We start from the raw sequence: 25,829 nt of genomic DNA on the forward strand, positions 1-25,829 counted from the left end.
CTTCTAAAGTTTGATTCCAAGAAACGGGTTGTGTCATAATGACACACGATAGACGCGAAATATGTTAATTGTTCATCAAACACTTTTGAATATATTGTATTTCTTATTCATTTTCTTATATAAAATTATATACATGTGTCCACTTATAATGATCATCTTCTTCCTTCTTACGAAGAGAAATGATCTGTTTACGATAACTAAAGTAAGTAATTACAAATGTACATATTGATATCCGCGCTGCCTAAACGTAGTACATGCAACCATACAAAATGAGAAAGAAAGCGAGAAGAGCGCAAGGTCTCACTTTCCTCCAATATCTGAAAGCAAGCAAGCCACTATTTTCCTTCTAACCGACATTGCTTATCCCCACCACTTTTCATCACACAAAAAGTTTGGATATAACTTCAAAGCCCTTGCATAAAAAGTTTCACTTCAAAAATTCTTTGATTCAGCATTTTATTATAAAAGTATTGATATTTCAACCCGCAAAACTTTAAATGCACCTAATTTCTGACCTTTGTGGCTGGGAGGACTTTTACAATCTCAAAAACCCATGATAACAGTCCTTACCTCAAAGGTAATTCAAAACTTGTTAAAACTTAACTATGTATCAATAATGGCATAATTATTTAAAAATCATTTTCTCAATAAAAATAGAAATTTTTACGAACCTGAAGTGGGGTGATAGCATGCACTTGATTCTTCAGGTGATAAAGAAATAGCAGGTAAAGGAAATAACAAGGCAACCTAAAAATTAGTAAACCCTAATTAGAGCATAATAAAATGTACCAACACACTACTTGAACCGAACTTAGAACACCTCAGTTTTCTGTTTATGATGGAACACACAGCGACTGGCATGCTTGTTGAATAAAAAAGAGTAAATTACCAAAATAACCAAAACTACCTACAATTCATTAAATTTTTAATAAAATAATACATTTTAAATTGACTCGCTCAACCTAAAAAATTGATAAAAACTGTACTGTGTGTCAAGCAAGTGTTGTACTTCATATCCACCTCAAACGCTTTGACAAATTCATGTGGTCACATTAGTTTCATAATCGAACTGACATTTTTTTAAACAAATTTTAACTAATAAACATTTAGCAGAATATCATAACAAAACGTTTCCATAAATCAAAATGTTTTTAAAAGATACTGCCAGCAAGCACTGAAAGTCCTATAATTTATAAGCATTTTATTTCCTCTGCATCTCCTTTCAAAAAACAAAAATTTGACACTGCAAATACTTACGTTGCATAAAGTGAAGATTGCTTGAAGGAACATGAAAAGCGATACATTAGTCAATTTTTGTCTAAGAAATGATCAGGAAAAATAAAAACTTTAACATTAAAACATAAGTTAAAATGGGTTTTAATATCAAGTCACATTCATTTAAAATAAAAATTTCCGCAGCATAAAACATTTATAATACAAATCACAAGTTAAGATTTCTTCACATCACAAGTGTATGTTTTGTTTACTTTCACTCGTCGCCAAGCACGAAATTGATCGCGCCAAACTGAATACAGGGATCTATCGTTAAAAAAATTTAATTTACACAATTTTAACATTTGCCTTGTCTTACAGTGTTGTTTTTCAATAACGTTGTGATTGGAATCATCGATTTAACAGAAAAAATAACTATAAAAGACCCAAATAAAGTGTCAGGATGGAATTTTAGCACACCGGAACACATGTTCTTGATATAATTACGCGATAGTTAAAGAAATAGGAATGGACTCACTCAAGTAAAGCTACACACATATAATTTGAACATTGTAGAACAGTAATATGAGCATTAAAATCCTGGACTCACCTTTAATTTTTCAGATTCTGGGTTTTTCCACAGCACTGTCATACGCTCCATGTTAATCCTACGGGAGAAGAAGAAACCTTGCCTCAGGCGGTCTTCGACCAATAGGAAAATGATACCGCGTTGTCGCAACTCTGAAAACTACGTTTTCATATAGGGACTCTAGCCTTGCCTCACTTCCTTGAATAAAAGTCACTATTAAAGAGTTCTTCCAACTTTGTCTATCTTGTTCCTATAAAAGTAGAATATCACGATAAGATACTTTCTCAACCAAAAATAGAAGACTATTTGGTAAAAGTTATTGATCATAGCAGAAAAGCATGCATCAAGAGAAAGAAACCCCAAAGCAAAAGAAAAAAAAAGCAAACGGGGAAAGCATGCAACACCGAAACAGTCTCAACCAAAGAAAGAAAACAAAGCCTGAGCGACCCCAGGAGTAAACAAAATATCTTGATCAAGAAATTTGATACGAAGAGGATTTTTGTATTTCTGAATAAGCTCTATTAAACGTTTTCTATTTGATTTTGTTTTTGTACAATGATGTAGTAAGGTAGGTGCGGGTAATAAGGCCTACCTAAGAGAGATTTGGAATAAAATGGAAAGAAAAGGATCCGAATCAGCAAATTGCAAATTTAATTAAAGTACCATTCAATTACTACACGAAAATAACAAAAAACGGACTTTCTTGCCGAAAACAAACATAAATTTAATTATTTAAAAAAACCTTGCAATTAGGCCTTATTATACTACGGTAGGGTAATAAGGCCTAATATTTTAACTCTCGTAAATAATCAAAATAAGCTATTAACATTGGTAATTGAGATCATTTGTAATATCCTTAAGCATTACTCATGCTGAAAATCTTCAAAATAACCAAAAAAAAAAAAAAAATTAACAGCCGTCAGGGCACTCAAAAATATCTTCGTCATCGGCTGTAAACCGACGCATTGCTCATGATACCACCTGTTGCATTTTGAACAGGGCCTCATGTCAATCATTTTATCCTCCTCACAAACGTGACAGTATCAATTAGCATCGTTTTTTTTTTTTTTTTTTTTGTCGTCTTTCTTTGAGCGTTGACGTCATTTTTTGCTTTTTTCTATTTTCTATATTCTTCAAACAGTTCTTTGGTGACTTTAATTCCTCGATAATTAATAGATTTTCTTCTTAAAATTGATGTTTTTTCAGTATTTTTCACTGGAGTACGCATAAGCTCCTGAAATGCTTTTTTTTTTCAGTTGAGCTAGTGGTACATTGTCCTCTTCATTGTCCGAACTAGAACCGTAAACCATGCCGTACGTCGTTCCAGGAGGTTTATTTGGGGTACTATTAATTATTCCATCTTGTGCTGTCGATGTGGAAGGCCTTGGGATTATTGGCATGAGGAAGGTGCGAGGTTGCAAATTTTTTTCTTGAAATTTGTCGGCTTCGGAAGCTGGAATTTCTGTTAATACAGACGGAGCAAAAGCTGTTTCTGAAATAGCCTGTGGATTCAATGGATACAAACCAGTGGCTTTAAAGCCGCTTGTAATGTTACTATGCGTCATGCATTTAGACCAGACATTTGAAAGAATAACATTAAACCGTGCCTTGGTGAGCTTTTTGTCTGGGTTTTGTTCCATAAATGATAAAACTTCTGCATCCTAGTGGTGTTCAAATGATCGATAGACGGCTTTATCAAGAGGTTGGAGTTCATGAGTGGTGTTTGAAGGTAAACAGTATAATCGGCGACTTCAACGATTGTTAAGTCTAGGTGACAAGCCGCTCCATCAAATATTAAAAGGGACTTTCCTGCATTTTTAAATCTAGATAGGTGCTTTAGAAATTCTGTAAAAAGTTCATTAGTCATATAACCCTTTAAATTTTTCTACCAAAGAACCCGGTGGCAAATTGTCATATAATTCTGCCTTCAACCGTTGCCTTTAAATATTATCATTGGTGGTATAGCAGTACCAAGTGCATTTACACTTCCAGCTATTGTGACACTTTCGGCGTGTTCCGAAGACTGTAAAGGCACTCTTTTAGTCCCCTTCTTTGCCAAAACAGTCTGCTGGTGGTGAATTGTGAGACGGCAGCCTTTCTCATCCATGTTGTATATTCTTTCAGGATGACTTCTCAAGTCCAGATTATCATAAATTTCATTCAGTCTGTTAAAGTGATCATTAACGATGAATTTGTTTGGCTTTTGAGCTCTGGCCGGGTTCATAAATTGAGTTTTTCGTCTAGATATTTCCGGGTGTCTTTTCATAAATGCTTTAATCCAATCTTTACCAGCAACTTTAGCAAGTTTATTAAAATTATGCTTTATGTTATTAAGCTCACAAAATTTATAAACCAAGCGTCGGAGAATACGTGGTGTCACAGGCAACCCTACTTCAGCAAACCTCAAAATTCTGATGACAAGATCAGCTTCCTGGTCATCACTGAGAATAGATTTTCTACCAAGTGTTTTTTTCAAACTTCCGGTCTGGAGATGGTTTCTAATGGTTCTCCTGGGAACATTATACCTCACAGCTGCTTTATATGAGCTCAGCATACCTCTTCTTACTGCTTGGATAGCCGACACTAAGTCAATATTAGACCACAGTGCTCGTTTGGGAGGCATCGTGATGTAGGCACTAAAATAAGAATGAACCAAGTCGTAAACAGCCGCAATTATTGATAAACACTCATACCATACGTGAAATACACCGCCAGCTCAGTCAATTTCCAGCCGAGGACTGCAGTTTCATGCTTATTAGCTAATAAGCACGAAACTGCAGTCCTCGGCTGGAAATTGACTGAGCTGGCGGTGTATTTCACGTATTTCTGCTTTAGCCCTGGCTAATGGGCGGTAATTTACTGAATATACTCATACCATGTTGAGAAAGGTTCAAAATAAGATGCACAGCTGAAAAACTACGCTACAAAAAAAGGAGTATAATAAGGCCTACGGTCAACTTTCGTAGGCCTTATTAGCCGCTGACGTCAAATTTAAAAAAATACAAAAAAGTACAATAATTCGATCATATTATTTCACTCAGACATGAAATATCGATAGAAGCATTCAAGACAGATAACTGTAGCGCAAAACTATGCATAAAAGTATGATGTTACAAAAATTACTTACATTTCAATCTGACGATTTTTTATTATTCGTGTCTTACAAGCGTTCCGTGAAAATGAATCTGGGCTCGCTGGTCAAAACAACTGAGTATGACGTTGCGACCAGTTTGAGGAGCCATCTGGGAGTGTAAACTATCTACGATAGCGTTTTTGAGCGGCTACAACCATTTTAAATTATATTTTCGCTGTTTAGGCCTTATTACCCGACAGGCCTTAATACCCGCACCTACCTTATATGATCAATTGTTTCAGGAGAGTCACACAAATCACAGTTTGGGGAGTTCGTATTTTTCATTTTGAAAAGTTTGCTTTTTGTAATATCACAGTCACAGATTAGTCTATTCAGGAAAATTTCAATCCTTCTATTTTGGACTTTGTAACTTCCTTTGTTTGAGGGAATTTTTCTAAATTTAAATTTTTCAAAGTATTTGGATTTTTCCCAATTTTCCATTTGCTCCTCATGTTTCATTTTCAACAGATAATTATTACAGTCTTTCCATGTAGTGATATTTAAGCTTGGAATGTTTGAGCCACATGCTGCTTCCTTTGCAAGAGCATCAGCATCCTCATTTAATTCAATATTTGAATGACTGGGGGACCATACTAAATAAATATAATTTTTGCTGGATAACTTCTCCAAATAATATCTGGTAATTTTCACAAGTGGGTCTTGATTTTTGTTTTCACTTCTGATGGCGTTGATTACACTAAGACTATCAGTGAGGATAATTGTTGGCATATCAGCTTTTATAAGATATTTAGCAGCATAATATAGAGCCGAAAGCTCCGCTGTAAAAATGGAACAGAAGTTAGGGATTCTGATTTTTCTCTTAATAGATTTGTCTTGGTTTAATAGTCCAAAGCCTACATATGTTTCATTTTTGGAGCCATCAGTAGCCCATATTTCTTTGTCTTTATTTTCTGTAAGAAACTTTAGGAAGTCTTGCTTAATTTCTTCTTTTATTTGTGTCTGTTGAAATTTTCTTTCATCTGTAATGATTTTCAGTTTTCTGCATTGCCATGGTGGGTATTCTTCATAATTTGTATCCTTCCATATTTTTGTATTATAATTTGTCATAAAGTTGTTACAAAAATGTACTATGTTTTCATTCAGTTCCATTGAATTAATCAAGTTAATATTTTCTGAAGAATTATCTTGATACATTTTCTTTAAGACCCACTTAGTGGCTTTCCAATTTAGTCTTCTTTCATATGTGTCAATATTTGTAAAATGTCTTATAACTTCATTTGGGGCAAAATTGTTTAATTTCAGAGCATTCCTTATGACTTTGTTTGTGATGACATCCATTTTATTCTTATTATATTTTGTATCTTTGATTCTGCTCAGGTTGCCGTAGTCAATTTGTGGGAGTATAACTTGCTTGATTATTTTGAGTAAGTTATCATTACAGAAACCTGTCCTACTTCCCAAAAATTTAATGACATTTGCAGTCTTGTTGATTTTTCTTTCAATTGCTTGCGTGTGTTTGTTCCAGGACAAATTATAGTCAATGTACACTCCAAGAAGTTTGTTCTGAGTATTCCATGGAATGTCCCTTCCGTTTATCTTTATATTTTCAGTGAATTTGTTTCTAGTCGCTGTCATATTTTGTATGCTACTCTTTTCAGCCGAAAATATCATTTTGTTGTCGTCCGACCATTCTTCTATTTTTTTTATAAAATTCTTGATAGCCCTAATGCAGACGTGGCTCCAAGGGAGGGGCAGGGGGGGCAATTGCCCTCCTGTCGAAAACGTCTTGCCCCCCCCGTCGGGGAAAATTTTGTATTTCGTCGGGGAATCTGTTTGCTTTGGCATTTATCGTAAATGAAAAAATTTTTTTCTTCGGATATGAACTCGAAAAACATTAGTAGAAAAAAGTAGAAGTATCTTAAATATTGAAAAAAAGGAAACAAAAAATCAATTCCCTTCGGAGCCACCCACCTTGACACCCGCAATTTAGCCCGAGTCCGTAAGTCCCCTTTTAATGTCGCCCTGATGGTGACAAAATAAGGGATAGCTATTGCTACGGGGGAAATGGTGTGTTTTCATCCTTGAAATTTCTGTTTATCGATGAGCTGGTTTCGACACCTCAGGGTGTCGACTTATTAAACTAATAAAAGAGTACAATCCCCCTCTTGACTATCCACGCCCCTGCCGAATGTAAGACCCTGGCCGAATGTAGTGGTGATTTCCGGTCAGATATAAGGCGTCGTCATCTGATTATCGGGTTACGTGACAAATAAGTACCATAGACTAATAAAAAGAGTAGACCGAGCTTTCCCAGACTTGCTGATGAAAAAATTGGTTCATGGATACATCATGTGACTGGTGGAAGGCTCGGCGAAAACTTTGGCGGCATGGTTGCCAGCTGGCAGGATTATCTATAGTTTGGCACTCGTCATGTATTTTAAGACGTAATGTGTTTTTATTTTAATTTTTTACCCAGGTGCAGAGATGATTGAACTGTTTTTCTTTTAGTTATGCATTATGTTGACATTAGTAATTAGTTTTTGATCGCAGTTTTCAGTAACTTTAATTTCATTCGGAACTACTACATCAGCGTTGGCGTAAACGTAATGGCATAAACGTTTTGCGTTAACGCAAAAATGTACTAATCGGTATCTTAAATTGAAATTGTAGGTAAAAATCTTACCGTTTGCCGATTCTTTTTGGGCGCTTGCATCTTTAATTGCTTAGAGAGTTATTAAAATTGAATAAAGAAAATGCACAATACTATCTAAACGAAAAACTCACTATATTAACAAAATATTTACAACTTAGAATAACAAATTTACAAATCAGACTCCATGAAAGATCATTCTTCCGTGTTTCATCAATTCTATTCATAGACTAATAATAAAAGTAGACCGAGCTTTCCTAGACTTACTGATGAAGAAATTGGTTCAGAGATACATCATGTGACTGGTGGAAGGTTTGGCGAAAACTTTGGCAGCATGGTTGCTAGATGGCAGCATTATCTACCGTTTGGCACTCGACATATATTTTAAGACGTAATGTGTTTTCATTATATTTTTTTTTCCAGGTGCAGAGATTGAACTGTTTTTCGTTTAGTTATGAATTATTTTGACATTAGTAATTAGTTTTCGATCACAGTTTTCAGTAACTTTTATTTCATTTGGAACTGCTACGTCAGCGTTAGCGTAAACGTAATGGCGTAAACGTTTTGCGTTAACGCAAAAATGTACTAATCGGTATCTTAAATTGAAATTGTAGGTAAAAATCCTACCGTTTGCTGATTCCTTTTGGGCGCTTTCATCTTTAATTCCTTAGAGAGTTATTGAAATTTACTAAAGAAAATGCACAATACTATCTAAACGAAAAACTCACTATATTGACAAAATATTTACAACTTAGAATAACAAATTTACAAATCGCACTCCATAAAAGATCATTCTTCCGTTTTCATCAATTGTATTTATTTTATTTCTCGTTTATTATGATCGTCTGCTACGATCAACGCCCGCTGTTGCTAGGATATCCACTAATCACATGGTTTGGTTTATGAGCAGCAAAAGGGTTGCCATAGCTCGGTCTACTCTTATTATTAGTCTATGATTCTATTTATTTTATTTCTCGCTCGCGTTGATCGTCTGCTACGATCAACGCCCGGGGGGGGGGGGTCATCGGAGATAAAAACATGCTTCGGAGGTTTTCCCTTTTCTATTACATTCGCTAAACAGCTCTTCAGCATGTCAAGTGTGCAGACACACTGTTGATGCGTTTTAAAATACTTCTCTGGGTAAATAACTGCAATATTATCTTTTATTTTCACTCTGAAATTACAAGTAAGTTATTACTATAGTTATTTACAATTTTTCTGATTATTGTTGGATTATTCTACAACAAAACATATCGATGAGTAAACGATTCTTTTACCTCATACAAGGGAGTGTACTAAAGTAGATTTAATTTTTTAGTGTAATGATGTCTTGTTGGCAACTGCTAAACGCAAGAAAAAAATTCTTTTGACTAATGTAATAAAAGCAAATACATGTTTAACATTTTAAATACACGTTTCTCAAAAACTTATATTGATCTTGTTTGTAGGCTGCATACTAGGGGATCATACTAGGGGGCTGCATACTAGGGGGGCATAATAATTTTGCTGGGAATGAAGAAGAAATGAGAATGATTTACTAAACATCGGGTTTGGCACAACTAAACAATCATTGGATTATTAAGCGTCGGGTTGGTATTGCATCGGGTTTGGGTTCTTTTTGAGAAAAATGTCTGGAGGAGGGGGAGGGGCGAACCTTTTGGAAAAGGCCAAATTAAATAAATAAATAAATCATGTGTTAAAGGCAATTGAAAATATACATTTTGCTTCCAAATTTCATTTTTTCAGATGTTATCATGTAGTCAAAACTCATATTTCTAACTTAAAGTAAAGCCTGCAATAAGCTGCACTTAGCCCATACAGCTGTAATTATTTCATTGGACCAGGTCTAATTCAAAAGTCAACCTTCGAGATCGATCAAACCAACTTACAGACTGGTACCAAGGTCAGTCTTGTTCAAGTTTTTTTTTTGCAAGTTATGTTCCATTTTTTTTAAATATGCTTTTTTTCAAGTGCTAAAATAGTGTAAAAAAACAGTGCTGCGGAGTCGGAGTCGGACTGATTTTGGAGAGAAGGAGTCTGAATCGGAATATGTTGATTAATAATGACAAGAGTCGGAGTTGGAGTCATTTTCACTCAATGCCCGTAACACTGCCAGTGATTGTTGCGTCGGAGTGAGAGTTGGAATCGAACTGATGTTAGGGTAAAGGAGTCGGAGTTGAATGCTCTAAAATTTTTGAAGCTGGAGTCGACCATTTTCCCTCCGACTCCGTAGATCTGCAAAAAATATCCATTTATGGAAATTTTGGGGTAAGACTTAGAATTTACACTTTTTCCTCTTGGTCCGGAAAGTGAGTGCAAACTTAAAATTTGAAAGTATGACAGATTTCAACTGACATGATCAATAAAAAGTTTGAAACTAATGGTTATGCATTTTCAAATTATGAAAAGTGCTTCAAAAAATTTTAAAAATGAAAAAAGGTTGGTATATAGTAAATTAAAAAAAAAAAAACCTTACACAAGATAAATTGGTGCAATTAATGTTGATCACTTTGATACTTAATAAATTTGTTTATTAGGACTCGACCGATGCATCGGCCTGGCCGATGCATCGGCGCCGATGGTTCAACAATTTAGCCATCGGCATCGGCAGCCGATGCTAACTTGCAGGAAACATCGGCCCATCGGCCTTAAAAAGATCAAAAAGCCGATGGAATTGGCCGATGTTTTTTTTTAAAAAAAAAAGACCTTTACTGTTTTACTTTTTAATGCAAAGTAAAGGGAGTTATTGTTTTCATATAAAATTGTTTACTTAAACATCAGTATGAATTTCTATTTTAGTCACCCCTGAAAGAGTTTTTAATACTGCATTCAGGTACCAAACAAGTTAATTATTGCGTTGTTTCTTGCGGCTGGATGTACATATGTATCTCTTATAAGTCATAACTCAAAAATGGTAAGCTGTAGAAAGGTTAAAATTTCGCATGTGGGGGTGTGCGTACGTTCCAGCTGTGCACTTCCCTTTTTGTTTTCGATCGGGTGCTCTAAAAAGCCTATTTACTCATTTTTTTGTGACTATTAATTACTTAATTGAACACAAAACTAATATAGCGTATCAGACTGACGATCATTTGGTGATACACTCTTTAACAAAAAAATTGACGCACCAAGAAGGAGTGATCCGATTGAGACAAAAATTGGTGGATAGGAAGGCAATGCACTGAATAGTAAATGATTAAATTCTTAGAACAATAATTTATGTCAGAGTTACAGTAACAAATTCAATAAGGTATTCACCCGCCTCTAGCCTACATACAAACTGAAGCACGGCGTGGGAAACACTAATAAAGCTCCCGGAGGTTGTCCTGCGGTATTTCCGGCCAAATTCGCTCCAATTGTCAGACGAGGTTATCAACATTCCTTGCCAGATGCAATCGCCATCCCATCATATCCCAGACATGCTCGATGGGAGAGAGATCTGACGATCTGGCAGGCCACGGAAGAGTTTGACAAGCTTGCAGACAGTTCATAGCAACACATGCCGTATGTTATCTGGCATTGTCCTGCTGAAAACCAGCAGAGGGTACTACAAAAGGAACGGCAACAAAACAGGACTTAGGATGTCGTCAACGTACCACTGTGCAGTAAGTGTACCTCTAATTACGACCAAAGGGGTCCAGTTAACAAAGGAAATGGCACCCCAGACCATAATGCCTTGTTGAGGGCCAGTGTAGCGTGCAAAAGTGAAACCAGGATCCCTCCTCTGCCCTGGGTGTCTCCAAACACGTCTTCGTTGATCGTCATGACACAGTTGGAAGCGGGATTCGTCGCTAAAGACTATACATCCCCAGTCGGCACCATTCCAACCTGATCGAGCCATGCACCACTGTAATCTGGCTCGGCAGTGTGTAGGCGTCAGTGGCAGGTGGCGTAACGGTCGGTGCGAGCGCAGATTTCGTTGTCCCAACCGTCTGTTAATGGTCATGATGGGCACTGGTATTTGGATTGAACGTCTGATGGTTCATAGAGATGAAGAAAGCGCTGTGCGCTGTGACAGGTGATCAGACAATCACTCTGTCATCACAATCTGTTTTGACCATAGGTCGACCGCTAACATCCTGACGCTGAACTCTGCCATTTTCCTTCCGTTCTTGCCAGCATCTTCGAATCGCCGCATCGTTTCGACTCAAATGACGAGCGCTTCTCCGATTTGACCAACCGGCCTCTTTCAATACAATGGTATGACCTCGTTTAAACCCTGACAGTTGCTGGTAATGAGCACGAACCATGCGGCGAGGCATTTTTAAGTTGTTGAAAGGTAATCTGAAACGCAATCAAACCGAAAGTTTTAACAACTGTTGAAGAACTGCTCTTTATAAACATCTGTTGGATGCGCAGTTTCGCTGCGCTGGAGATCAAACTATTCATTCATTGGACCCGAAATTTTAATCATTTGCACATCTGGTCAAAACAATCACGCATACAAAATTTCAAAGCAATCGGATGATTGCTTCTTGATGCGTTGATTTTTTTTTTTTTTTTTTTTGTTATAGAATGTATATTGCCGAATGGGAGACCATGGAAACAAATATGAGATGGCAAAACCGGCTTTTGTGTCATTTTGTTAGATTCCCGTTGAACCGCCGGTAATTTTTAGAACACTTGCGTGCCCCCCTCCCCCTCCCTGTATTTCTGAAATTAAACTCTAGTTGCACTTCCGAGTTGTTTAAAACCAACACCATTCATAAAATTAGATATCTTTTATTTTTTTTCAAACTTAATCTATTGTTTAGGAAGAATTTACAGCATTACTGTAAGAAATTGATTAAAGACGCTTTGAATGGTGACATAACTCGGAAATCAAAGGGACTTCTGATTTTTTTCTTCGGAAGTGCTGAAGTCGACTCAGAAACTCTTCCGAAGCGTTGGTGGTAGCGGTTCTGTACTAAACAAATGAGGCCGAAGTTGATAACGAAGTTTAATGTTGTGAGTTAGTTCAAACTCAGTGGGTGCCCCCGCCCCTCGCCCCTCCCTCGTCGTTTCAAGCATTTCTTACATATTTAGCGATTATTTATTTTGCTCAAGAAATGTCATTTTGGGTATTTCTCATTCTTGTTTCATTCTTGTTTCCTCATTCTCATCTTTATTTCGTAATGCGCCATCTTTTTTGCATCATTTATAGCGATCGATTTTTTTCTATTGTAAGTAATTATTTTCATGTATTTTTATAAAATCAATGAACGAGTTATTTTTGTTTCATCATATTTTTAATAATATGTTATAGAAAAGTTTCAAGGATTTTCTATTAAGCAATTTTTTAAATTTCAGCAAATTATTGTTAAATTGAAAAATTTAATTTGAATTTGTTTGTAGAAAAAAAGATTTTAAACAATCAAATTGTTCAATATTATGTGTGCAAACATCAGATCAAGTATGTATACAGTTATTATTAACTTGAAGTAAATATCGAGTTGGTTTATTGTAGCTGCGTTTTAAGAACCTCATTTTCATGGCTATTTCTTTTTTCAGAAAAATTTATGTCACTGTTATAGCTTTTACGAAAAATGCAAATTTTTCTATTCATAAATTTTAAATAAGTATAAAAATATTCCTATTATGATATTGTAATTTATCTGTTGCCTTTTTTATTTAACTTCATGACTAAAAAATGTCTACGTGCAATCCTTCCGCTTTAATTGCGTAATTTGTTGACGGTTTCATGTTTTTATTCTTATTTTTTTTTTTTTTTGAATGATTAAACAACATAATTTAAAGTTTTTTTAACTATGTGTATTGTACATAATCCATACATTATTAAAATATTGCTGAAATCTTAGCTATATGTTCAATTAAAAAAAAAAAACAAAAAAAAAAAACAAATCAGTTGGTTATTAAACAGTGTCTTTGTTTTTCTTCCCCCTTTTTTTTGGCTGTTGTTCTTTATCTATCATCATACAACAGTCATAAAAGAGAAGCATAACTACATCCTATATAGATTGTACGTAGTACGATCCAAAATTTCGGGGACAAGCTGTATAAAACTTTACCCAGAATAGTTCACATTACCGAACCTTCAAAGGGTCACCTTGAGGGACTCTGTACTTCTGCCAGTGTTCATATAACTTTTGAAACACTCCTGGAAGCCTTTTTCGCAACCTACTATGATACAGCTTTATCTTCTCCTGACGGAAGAAAGCGGCGTCCATGCAAACGTTTTTTTGCTGGGAACAGGTAAGAGTCACACGGAACTAAGTCCGACGAAACGTTACGTTATTTGTTTGTCATATCAGAGCGTTGAGCAATCAAACCGTGCATCCTCAACATGAAAGTCGCCTTCTTCCCCACGATGAAGTTAAAGCAGCAACGCAAGAGGCCTTACAGTAGGTTACGAAAAATGACTGCCAGGAGTGCTTCTAAAAGCTATACGAACGATGGCAGAAGTGCATAGTCGTTCAAGATGATTATTTTGTAGATAGATGTGCTTCGGTAATGTGAACTATTCAGGGTAAGGTTTTATATTGCTTGTCCTCGAACTTTTAGATCATACTACATATGTATGAGTTTTCAACTTACTTCTGAGGGACGCAAGTTTACGCATATGAAGACATCACAAGAGAACTGGCGTAATTAACTGAGGAGGTGTTCAAAATGGATATTTTGGTCATCTATATGTTCTTTGGTAGATATGCGTGTACAGATGTGCCGAAAATACTTGTGAAGTTTAAATTGGGTGATCGTAAAATAGAAATTAGTCGAAGTTTGATTTTTTTTTTTTTTTTTTGATTACAAGTCCTTATTCGTAGAAAGGAAGTAAAGTGAAATGAATAAATGATGCTTTAAATCCCTAACAATTTTATCAATTTATGTCCGTTAGATTTTTTTTTTTTTTTGCCATCGGTCAAAGGCATCGGCCATCGGCCATCGGCAATCGGCCATTTGTAGGAAAACAATCGGCAATCGGCCATCGGCCATCTTTGAACAATCGGCATCGGCCCATCGGCCAAAAAATGCCATCTGTCGAGCCCTATTGTTTATTGCGTAATATCGCCGGCACCATGCTGAACTAACGAATCTGAAAATTGGCTCTTTTCAGGAGAACCAAAACAAAATTTTGTCCATTAGACGCGTTTAGTTATTTTCAATGTTTTAATTTTTATAGATAACTTTAAGTGTAAAATTTATTGTTGGAAGTAGTAATAGCCTTTTTTCAGTACTGCGGCAAACCATTGAATTTAAAAAACGAGATTCGCGATTTTTCACCTTCGTTTGTTTATTAAGTTTAGCATGGTGCTGACCATACAATTAAGTTTCGTTTTTTTTTTTTTAATTTTTTTTTTTTTTTTTTTGATTACACAACACACACACATTACTTTCGTTTTGTGCATTCAAAACTTAGAACCAAGGCTGAGAAGTTGCAGTCGGACTGATTTTGAGGTAAAAAAGTCGGAGTCAGGAGTCGAAAGTTTAAAAGTTCAAGAGTCGGGGTCGATCACTTTCCATTAAAATCTGCAACCCTGCCAGTTCTTGTGGAATCGGAGTCGAAGGCTCTAAAATTCCCGAAGTCGGAGTCGGTCATTTTTCTTCCGACTCTGCAGTCCTGCTTAGAACTACTGATGTGACTATTCATTTGTATAATTTGAATCTCGCTCACTACACTTTAACTTTTATTTTCTATTTCAAACATGCTTCGGCGGTCCACACATTTTCCTCCAAATAGTTTGTGATTTGCAGGATGATATTTTTTAAAAATCTAGGAATGAAATATGCTGGTGGCCCCTATGAAACTATCATGATTATTTATATGATCAAAAAAAAAAAAAAAAGAAAGGAAGGAAAAATCATGGATTTATTTTTATACTATTTAATTGCAAAATTTAATGCGGCCCACCGGGCAAATGCGCGGCTGCCCGCAGGTTCCATCAGGCCTAATCGATGTAGACCTTTTATTACCATAAAAAATAATTAAAATCCGTAAAAATTTGCACCTTTTCTAATTTTTTAGCGCAAAATTTTTATTCGTTTCTAGTTTCTATTTGTTATCAAATAAAATACTTGTAATTGGTTTTAGCAAGCAAGGCTCTTCAAAAGATATTCATTTTTTCTCCTGATTCTGCTTTTGCAATAGCAAAACTTAGTAATTGTGATTGCATTCCCTTTTTCGTGCTTTCCCAAGTTATCTCGGAAAAATAAAATAATGAAAGAAAATATAAATAAATTTAATTTTATACATGCTCTGACTCGCGAGGTTCATCTGTATTTGTACATAATATAAAATGAAGTCTCTAAAAAGCGTCTGTGTGTTTGAATTCACAAAACTCAAGAACTACCCGGCCGATTTCGCTGAAATTTTCACAATTTGTTCTTTTAAGTCCTGAAGAGGTTTGTAGACCAGTTCAAAAAAAAATCGATGACTAGTTCTTTTTTTTTTTTCAATTTAGGCCCAATTTTCACATAAATTCCCGAATATGGGGGTGAAAAATTACATGCACATATTAGTATTACATATCGTTGGAAAGGGTAGAATTTTCCGCGTACTATGCAATTTGTTTCAATGCTCTAACTTAGTTACGGAGGGAGTTATCAGCGTTTTTACTTCGAATTCTTTTAGGCTTAGCTGAAATTTAGGCACTATTTCCTTCATTAAATCTATCAGTAAAAAGTGAAGGAATTGTCCCACAGTTTTCTTTTTGACACCATTGGAAAAAGCGACATTTTTCACTCCAGATCTAACACGATCTATGGTCGAAAGTTTAACCCTCTATCTCCATTAGAAAAAGTTACAAGCGAATTAAATGAAGTTCAAAAATCTGTTCTCGATTCAAGTTTTTAACCATTTTATCTTGCGTTTTCACGGTAACGCTTATTGAATCCATTGTTCATTTCCATCTTTCTCATTTTCAATTCTTAAACTTATTTTATTTTGTGTTTCTATGGTTACGTTTTTTAAATCCTTCTTTCTCATTTTATTTTAATTTCTTTAAAGTATTTTAATATCTGTCGTCATTGTTTGGGGGGGGGGGGGGGAGGGATTTTGCATGATGTTTTTTTTTTCTTTTATTTATGCCTGATTGTTGAACAAACGTTACTTGACACAATATTTGTTTTAAAAGTAGACCGGGCAAAGCCGGCCAACGCAGCTAGTCTTAATATTAAGCTAGGCATCGGGCTCGAGTTTCTTTTGAATTTCTTAACTTAATATTAGTTACTGTTCTTCTGCTTACTTAAGATGTGGATTTCTCCGCTCCCCAATAAATATGTTGAGCTAGTGGATGAGCACCGCTATACTCTTGAGCCCTTGAGTTTCCACCACGTAAATTTGTGTGTTTATAAGATGTGATTATGGAAGAAGGAAGGGGGAGGAACACTGAATATCTTAATTGGTCATTAACCCCATCACCCTAACGTTACCAAACATGACCTACAATTTTATTTCTTTAATTTTGAAACTTTTTTCGGTTGTGCACCTCGACTCTCACTCCCCACAAAATACCATTACAGATCGACTAAAATCTCGTTTAATGGACTTCAATTTCTTAAAATTATTTGGAGGTGAGCATCCAACCCTTGTCTGCATGAAATCACTGAAGATCAACTAAAATTGCGTTTTCAGAGCTACAATTTCAAAAATTTTCCGGGGGAGAACCCCCGGACCCCCCTCATTTCTGTAAGTGCAACGTTACATTCACAATTACATTAATGTTTTTAAGTTTCTTTCACTGCATAAACTCTGTAGAGCACACATTTTTAATGATTTTACATCATATTCAGATTTTTCGTCAAATTCTGATTCTTAGACTGTTTTAGTTATTGATCTCGCGATGAACCCGCTTACAAATGCCTAACTTCATATTTTTAATTTTAAATTTAATTTATTTTCTTAGTTATTTTATTTTATCCATATTAAAATTTTTATTTTTTGCTTTTAATTTTTATGGGGAATTCGTTTTGTTAGACGCCAAGAATGATTAGTTTCTTTATCACCTAAATTGGAGGGGGGGGGGGGGAATCTTGCAAGCTAAAATTTGGCTATGCCCCCCTGTCGGGCAAGCTTGCCCCTCCGTCGGGGATTTCCTAGCGCCACCACTGCCCTAATGGCTGCATCTCTACTTTTGTCGAATATAATACATGAAATGTCATCTGCGTATACAAATAGTTTGTTTCTTTCATCATTACCTACCAGGTCTGACATGAAACAATTGAAAAGGAATGGTGATAATATGGAACCATGAGGCAGTCCATACTCAATACTTCTTTCTTTAGACATCTTGTTTCTCCATCTAATCACTATTTTTCTATTAGTCAACCATTCTTTTATCCATTTAATATATTTATGATCCATTTTTAAATTGTTTTATTTTCTTAACAGTATATCTGATTTTATGTTATCATAAGCACCCTTCAAATCTAATGAGATGAGGAAGATAAAGTTTTTTTCTTTTCTTATCCTTTTTAGTGTATTAATAATTTGTACTATGCAGTTTTCTGCACTTTTCCCTTTTCTGAAACCATGTAAAAATTCTGGGAAAATCTGGTTCTTCTCCTCCCACCATGTGAGTCTTTTAAGTATAATTTTTCCATAAGTTTACACAAACATTGTGTTAATGCAACTGGTCGATAACTCTCCAAATTCTGTGGGTTTTTTCCTGGTTTGCAAATTGGAATACTCATTGATATCTTCCAGTTACTTGGCATATTACCCGTATGTATGCTATAATTAAAAAGTCTTTAGCATAGCTCCTTGGTTTTTTTCTGGTAACATTCTTATAATGCTGTTTGTTATTCCATCTGATCCTGCTGCCGTATTCTTTAAACTATTGATCTCGGCCAGAAGTTCTTTCATCGTAAAAGATTGAAAACTTCCTATATTATTAATTTCCAGTATGTGTTTCTCTTTATCTGTTTTGTCTTTCTTGCTAAAGTATTTCACAAACATTTCTGCCTGTTCGTTATCTTCAAAATACTTAATTCCCTCCTTGATAAGTACTTGGTTGGGACTTGCTGATTTGTTTATGATATTTTTTAATTTATTTACCGATCTATATATGTCTTTAGGTTGTTTTATGTTATAATTTATGTTTTCCCAATATTTTCTTTTTGCTTCTATTATGCTTTTTCTAAAAAGAGCAAGTTTTCTTTTGTAATCTATCCAATCAGTTATCATTTGAGTTCTGTAGGCTTTGTTTTTTGCTTGGTTCTTCTGTTTTTTCTTTTTTGAGCATTCTAAGTTCCACCAGTTGCTGTTTGAGTTATTGTTACTATATTCCACTATTTTTGTTACGTTATCTATATTTGATGTAATAATTTCTGTCACTTGATTAAAAGTATTGCAATTAAGAATCTTGAAATTTATATTAAGAATGATTTTATCCATATTATCTTTGAATTTGTCCCAATTTACATACCTTTTAATTTTAGTGTGTGTTTTTTTTTCAGCAATCCTGATTATAGTGGGGTAGTGATCACTTTCGCCGTTTTCATCGCTTCTATGCCAATCCATTTCTGTAATTAGCTCAGAACTGACTATTGTTAGGTCTAATATTCCCTCATCTTTTTGTTTATTGATATGGGTTGGAATATTTTTATTGATTATGCAGATATTTTTTTCTTGGATCCAGTCATAGAATTTAATTGAACTATTGTATGTTTTTTTGTCTCCTGTTATTTTATTTCTAGCGTTAAAATCACCTGTAAAAATTTGATTATTTCCCTTTTGGATCTTTTTTAAAACGTTTAAGTCCTCTTCAGTGAATTTACCTGGTGGTCTGTAACAGTTAATAATTTGATAATACTTGCTATTGTAAAAAATAGTCACACTATTAATTTCAAAATTGGAATTGGTAATGTCTATTACTTCTTCAGTGACAGGAATGTCTGTTTTGACATATATACAAAGTCCACCCCCTTTGCAGGGAGGTGGTCTTTCATAACTAAAATTATGATAGCCACTTATAGTGGGGATTTTATTCTTTGTGCACCAGGTCTCCTGGAGACAAATAACGAAAGGAGATAACCATGAAATTAATTTTTAAAGTAAATAAGATTCTTAGCCAAGCTGCGGCAATTCCATGACAAAAGAAAACAGTCCCTGAACATGAAAAAAAAGAAATAGAACAACCCCCTAAAGAGAGTTGTATTCCTCTTGGTCACTTTCCATCGGGTCTCCATCAATTCGTAGACCTCCCAACAGTTCAGCTTCAGGTAGAAGATTCTCTGCACTTGGGATTAAATTGATTTTTGGATTTTCCTTCCTCATCTCTCTATATTGCTTAATCAGCTGAACTTCTACTGTATTAAAATTACTATTTTCAGCTTTGTCGTTGTAGGTGTTATTGTTCCTCAATATTTGTAATTCAATTTTAATTTTGTCTATTTCCTGCTTCAGCATTTTTATTTCTTCATCTTTCTCTCCTAATTCTTTTTTTAACTGCTTAATGATTAAGTCTTTGTTTTCATTTTCAACTTTATTTTCACTAGCCACTTTTGCATATGTTTTATTTTTTTCTTGTTCTTTCCTGTCTTTATTGTTTGTATAATTCTTTAGAACAGGGCAACTTTTATCCTCTTCACTGTGACTACCATTGCATCTAAAGCAAGCTGTTATTTTTCCACAATTTTCGTGTGTCATTCCACAATCTGAGCATCTAACTTCTCCCTTGCAATACTTTGCTGGGTGACCTATTTTTTTTGCATTTTTTGCAAATCAAAGGTTTTTCTATGTATTTATTAGCTCGGAAGTTAATGCATCCTATTTTAAATTCTGTTCTATTTGTGATTCCCAACTCTTTTATCAAAACAATCGAGATTGGTACCTCAGTCTCTTTTTTCTTAAATCTTATCACCTGCGTTACGTAAACTCCCCTTTCCTCAAGTTTGTTTGCAATGAATTTTACGGTCAAATCTTCATCTACATTTCTTAGTATATACTTTGTGCTTATGGCATCTTCTAATAGTCTTGTTCCAACTTCAATATCCAGAAAAGTTTTAGTTTCACTCACCTTTTTCATGGTGTCTTCGTTTTTGGTACTCACAATTATGTTGCCGTTCCTGGTAAAATATACTTCATCTTCTTTTGAGATTAAGTTTTCTACTTCTTTGTGGAACTTCATCCCTTTGTTCTTTGGTATCTCCTTGTTAACACCGAAAATAACTATTTTAATTTTATCGGCTCCATTTGTCATGGCAGCCCTAATTTTTTCTTTCCTAGACATACTAGCTTCATATATAAATTCATTTCGCTTGGTAATTTTCTCTTTACCATTAACAACCACCTCCTTATTAGGGCTAGCTTTCCTTTTTGGCCCCATATAAACAAGTTCCTCTTAGAAAAATAAAACAAAAACCATGCACGAGCAACATGCATAGCTGGAGAAACGCAATTGGAAATAAAAGAAAAACCCCTTTAACAAAACCTAACTCACAAACTCGAGAAAAAATCACAACTTCACATTTGCCTACCACGCCGCGACCACTTCAAAGATGTGGATAAAGACAGAACAAGCACTTAACTTGGTCACAGTTAAAAATGGTATATGTAGAAATTCTTCACATTAATAATATTTTTTAAATTAGTATTTTCCACAAACGTAAAAAAAGTCTTGAAAAATCGTAAACATCGCATAATTTAATTAAATTTTTTTTTTACGTTTTATGTCAATTCATTTTTGGTGTTCTCTGTGATTTGATTGTACGATCAAGCAGGTCATTCGCAGAGTCTTTTTTTCTTAAAAATTAGATAATGACAATTAAAATAATAATAATGAACAAGAAACGGAGAAAAATTGGTAAAATTTTAATTAATGCTTCCATGAGCATCGTCAGAAGAGTAGGGAAAGAATCGAATGCTCCAAACTCACTTCATATAGGGACTCTATAGATGGGACTGCGGCCCTGTGCTCATGTGCTCACGATGATGATATGTCGCGAGAAATGAAGGTTGAATGCTTATTTATTTGGCCTCCAGAATAATCTAAACTACTTGAGAATGTAAAATTATCCTAGTTTTAAATTTTTATTAAAAAAAATCGCTTGCGCACAAATGAGTGTTGCACCTTTAATTGCCCCCCCCCCCAAAAACACACACACACACACACACACACACACACACACACACACACACACACATACACTGACGTCCCATCTCTAAAAAAACAAGAAGCAGGAAATTTTGAAAACGCAGGGCTCCTAAAACTGAATGCAAAAAATACATTTTATGTTATTTTTTTTTCCGTGATATGGAATACTAGTCTAGGTTCGAGGCAAGGCCTCATTTCTAATTTAAAAAGTGTTATAAGAGCCAGTGACTTGGCTAGAAAAAATTGCACTAAGTCTTTAGAAATTATATTAATGCGTAAATAGTCAGGATCCCGTCGATAATGAGAAAAAAACACGATGCAGACTGCGCCATTAAGATTTTTAGAAGTTTTGGACAATTTGTGGATGCTCTGTAACATCTGAAGGGGTACGTCATCATTCTTAATGGACATCTTTGAAAAAAAAAATAAATAAATAAATAAAAATTGCAAACAAGTGCAGGAACTGCACTGCCGTGCGCTGGAATTTAGAACAAAACAGAATATAAAAACAGAAAATGAATACATTTAAAAAATAAAAGTTTTTTAAATTTCGTTTATATGGGTCGCAAAAAAGGTAATTTTTCTCTCTCTATTCAAGGAATATGGTCAGTAAGATGGTCTGAAGAAAATCGGTAAAACTTCACTGCATTTTTGGGGAAATAAATGGACTAAAATGAAGAAAATTGAAATGTTAAGTGTATGAAAGGCTTTCGTTTTTTTTGATCGCGGTTTTTCAAAAGGTTTCGATTTCATGATTGCGATTTTTGGTAATTATTGGTATACCTAATTTTTCACTTAATTTCAGGCAGGGCCTGATTACTGAATAGGTCAACTAGGCTGTGGCCCCAAACGGCTTTTTTTTTTTTTTTTTTTTCCAAACTGATTTCGTCTTTTTCTAAAATTGTAAAAGTTGACTACACAGGGCTCCCTGATGTCTTAACCAGGCCCTAATTTTGGGAAAAAAATAGATGGTTTGACCAGTTGCGGTTTTAGATTTAGGGCCCGTCAGAATACAAAGTTGGAGGCCCTCTCTAAAACGGAACTATGTAAAACATTAATCATATGTGCACTTTTGTGCGTCATTCGGATCCCCTTTACAGTTGCGACATAATTCGCCACTGGGTTTGACTTTAGATGATTTTGATCTGCTCTATGTTTTTCAGATAGACATTTTCTTAGCTGGTATACACCACTTGGACTATATTTTGGTTTATACACCACATTATTTTATTAGATTGGTTTATATACCACATGGTGTGAATCAGTGGCGGATCCAGCCGATTGTTTTGGGAGGGGCCATCCGAAATTTTTGAACAAACTCTCCAGGGCCGAATTGAGTTTCATGCCGCCCCTAGGGCAAATTTGAAATCTGCCGCCCCCTCCCCCCTAAAAGAAGCAAAATATCCTTGACTCAAAAAAACGTTAAAAAGTGTTCCCCAGTTTCAAACTGTCAAACTTATGAAGAAATGATCGCGTTTCACATTCTGAGGCGGCCCCGATGAAATGATCACAGTGATCTCCCAAAAATTTTTTTTTTCGGCAAATTTTGTTGACGATTCGGCAAATACCATGATTGAAAAACATTTGACTTTCATAAGATGTGTGAAAGTAATCACTATTAAATTACAAGAAAAAATTGTCTCTGTGGAAAATGAAAGAATGCTAATATTTTACTTTCAAGAATAACAATTTAATTCAAATGTGTATTATAATAGCAAATTTGCCGCCCCTGAAAAGTTTGCCGCCCTAGGTAACTGTCTACTCTGCCTACTGGGAAATTGGACTCTGATAATTCCTCAGAAATTTTATTAAAATGAAGTTTTAAAAACTCAATTTTCGGGGTAACGAGCATTAGGTGAGGGGGTGGATTTAGGAATCTCCCTCGAAACTGTTTCAAAATTTAAATTTCCGAGTAATTTTTGAAAATTAGTAAACTAAAAACGCATTTTGTCTATTTTTGATGATGTAAGGAGAAAGGTCAGGTTTCGGGCGCTGGTCCCAAAATACTTTTTGAAAATAAAGCTTAGAAACCAAAATATTCTGTTATTATATATGTTACGGCCAAAGCCCGAAGTTCGGCCAGTTCGCGAATTGGCCAGCCATTTCGCGTATTGGCCAGCCATTTCGCGTATTGGCCAAGAGGTTTGGCCAAAGCCCGAAATACTTGCAATTACTATTGTATTTTCTACTTTGGCTGCCCATTTCGCGAACTGGCCGGGAATCCTTGGCCAAAGCCCGAAATGATAATGGCAGATCGTAGATTGACTGGTAGACGGCACATGTGTCACTTCCGGTATGACAGCGCTACAAGTGAGAGAGACAGCGACTCCTCTACTTCTCCCCCGAATGGTTGCAAGACCTTCTGGGTTTAGGTGGGAAATGTGGAGTGACTAACATTTATTTCAAAGCTTGAAAACTCCCAACACCAACGAAGATTATGTAATTTTGCTGTTTTTGGAACTTAAATATTGAAAATATATACTTGAAGAAGATCCTGTATCTCGCTCAAAGAACGGGCGATCACCCCTCCCTTGTATCCGTCCTTGAGGATTGATAAATGTTTATGCAATTCGAAGTGTCATGCATTGGAAAAAAAATTGTGTAAGATTACCATTATAAATGGGTGTAACGTTACACGAATTCTGGAGTGTGTAGTATCTCTGTTTAAAAAGCTCAAATTGTTGGAGGAACCTTGCACTATGTTTCGTGTAAGTCCCACCTGCAGTCAGTAGAATTCAAAGTGTATGCGTAAAGATCAATATCTGCACAGAGCTGGTAAAAATGAGCGAAATGAAAACGGATCTTTGTGGCCGAGCAGTTCTCTTGCTTTGCGACATGTCTGTAAGACTCCCGTTGTGAGTTCAGACCCCCCCCCCCCCGGTGTCCTGGGTATTCCTGTAATAGTGCAATAAAAACGTCTTGTTTGTAAATGGTGTATATTGATTGTGGAAAAAAATGAACTTGATAAATATTGAATAAACGAATGATTGAAAGCAAAAGTTGTAAAGAAGACAAAAAACAAGGGGTTTCTAGCATGATTTTTTAAAAATACTGTTATAACGAAATTTCAAGTATTTTTACCTACTAATTTACTTTTGTACTTTCAATTTAAAGCGTGTAGAAAAAAATATTAATTGATCATTTAATGTACCTACCTGGTTAATTTAAACCATCAAATAGTTAACTTAAAGTATAAGTCCACTTACAATTGAAAATGAGAACCAGTTCAAGAAAGTCAATTGAAAGCTTAAATTTTGCTCTTGTGTAACCTTTCAAATAATTTATCTGTAAGCATATAGAACATTATGGTCTAACCTTACGTAGAAAATGAGTGAGACGCTACGCTATAGTTATATTACTATGGTTTAACCTTCCACAAGCGATGTGGAACTTTGCACCAGTTATAATCAGTTAAGTTACTCCAGAGCAGTAGATGCAGCTATGCTTCCACCCAAATTTAAGGAGTAAGGTTGGTTACACAATTGTTTTTTTATAATATGGAAGTTCACAACTTGTAGTAATAAGTGATAGGCTTTACACTACGTAATTGTTTTCCTCATTTGAAATTAGTAAAGTAGCTATTAAAGCAGAATACTTAAAAATCAGTAAAATCTACTCATTTTTGAGTACTTCATGTTTTGATAATAGAAATGTTAATCTAATCCTCACGGTATAATAATAGCCTGAGGATTATATTAACGCCCTTTATTATAATCACGTTGTGTATCACATAATTATAATAATCACGTTGTTTATCACAAATCATACGTTCACTGAATAATATATATTATGGCTTAAATATGAGAATAGAATAAGACGAGATCATATTTTAATGCATTACAAGCTTATTTTTCACACAAAGGTATCACTTATATTTGTGCTTGTTTCTGGACCAAGTGTACTTAAGAAAAAATTGTGCACCGAAGAACTCATTTCAAAATACTTCATTTTTAAAAGTTTACGAAAACAATCTGCTCTTCATTTCGTTCTTCCTACTTTGGCCGATCGTCCCTAGCCACTTCGCGAATTGGCCCCGGCCAAAGCCCGAAATCAAGAAAATTTCGGGCTTTGGCCGGTAAGTTTTCAGCCATGCTGGCCAGTTCGCGAATTGGCTGGCCAATTCGCGAACTGGCCAATTTCGGGCTTTGGCCGTAACATATATTGAGAAGTTAGAAGAGGCGGGGTGCTCTTCTAACTCTTCAGCTGTCCAGCCTAAAAATGCACCTTTAGGTAATGTTTGCTTACGTTTAAGGA

This window comes from Uloborus diversus, chromosome 8 (genome assembly GCF_026930045.1).
Source record: "Uloborus diversus isolate 005 chromosome 8, Udiv.v.3.1, whole genome shotgun sequence".
In the NCBI taxonomy this organism is placed as follows: Eukaryota; Metazoa; Arthropoda; class Arachnida; order Araneae; family Uloboridae; genus Uloborus; species Uloborus diversus.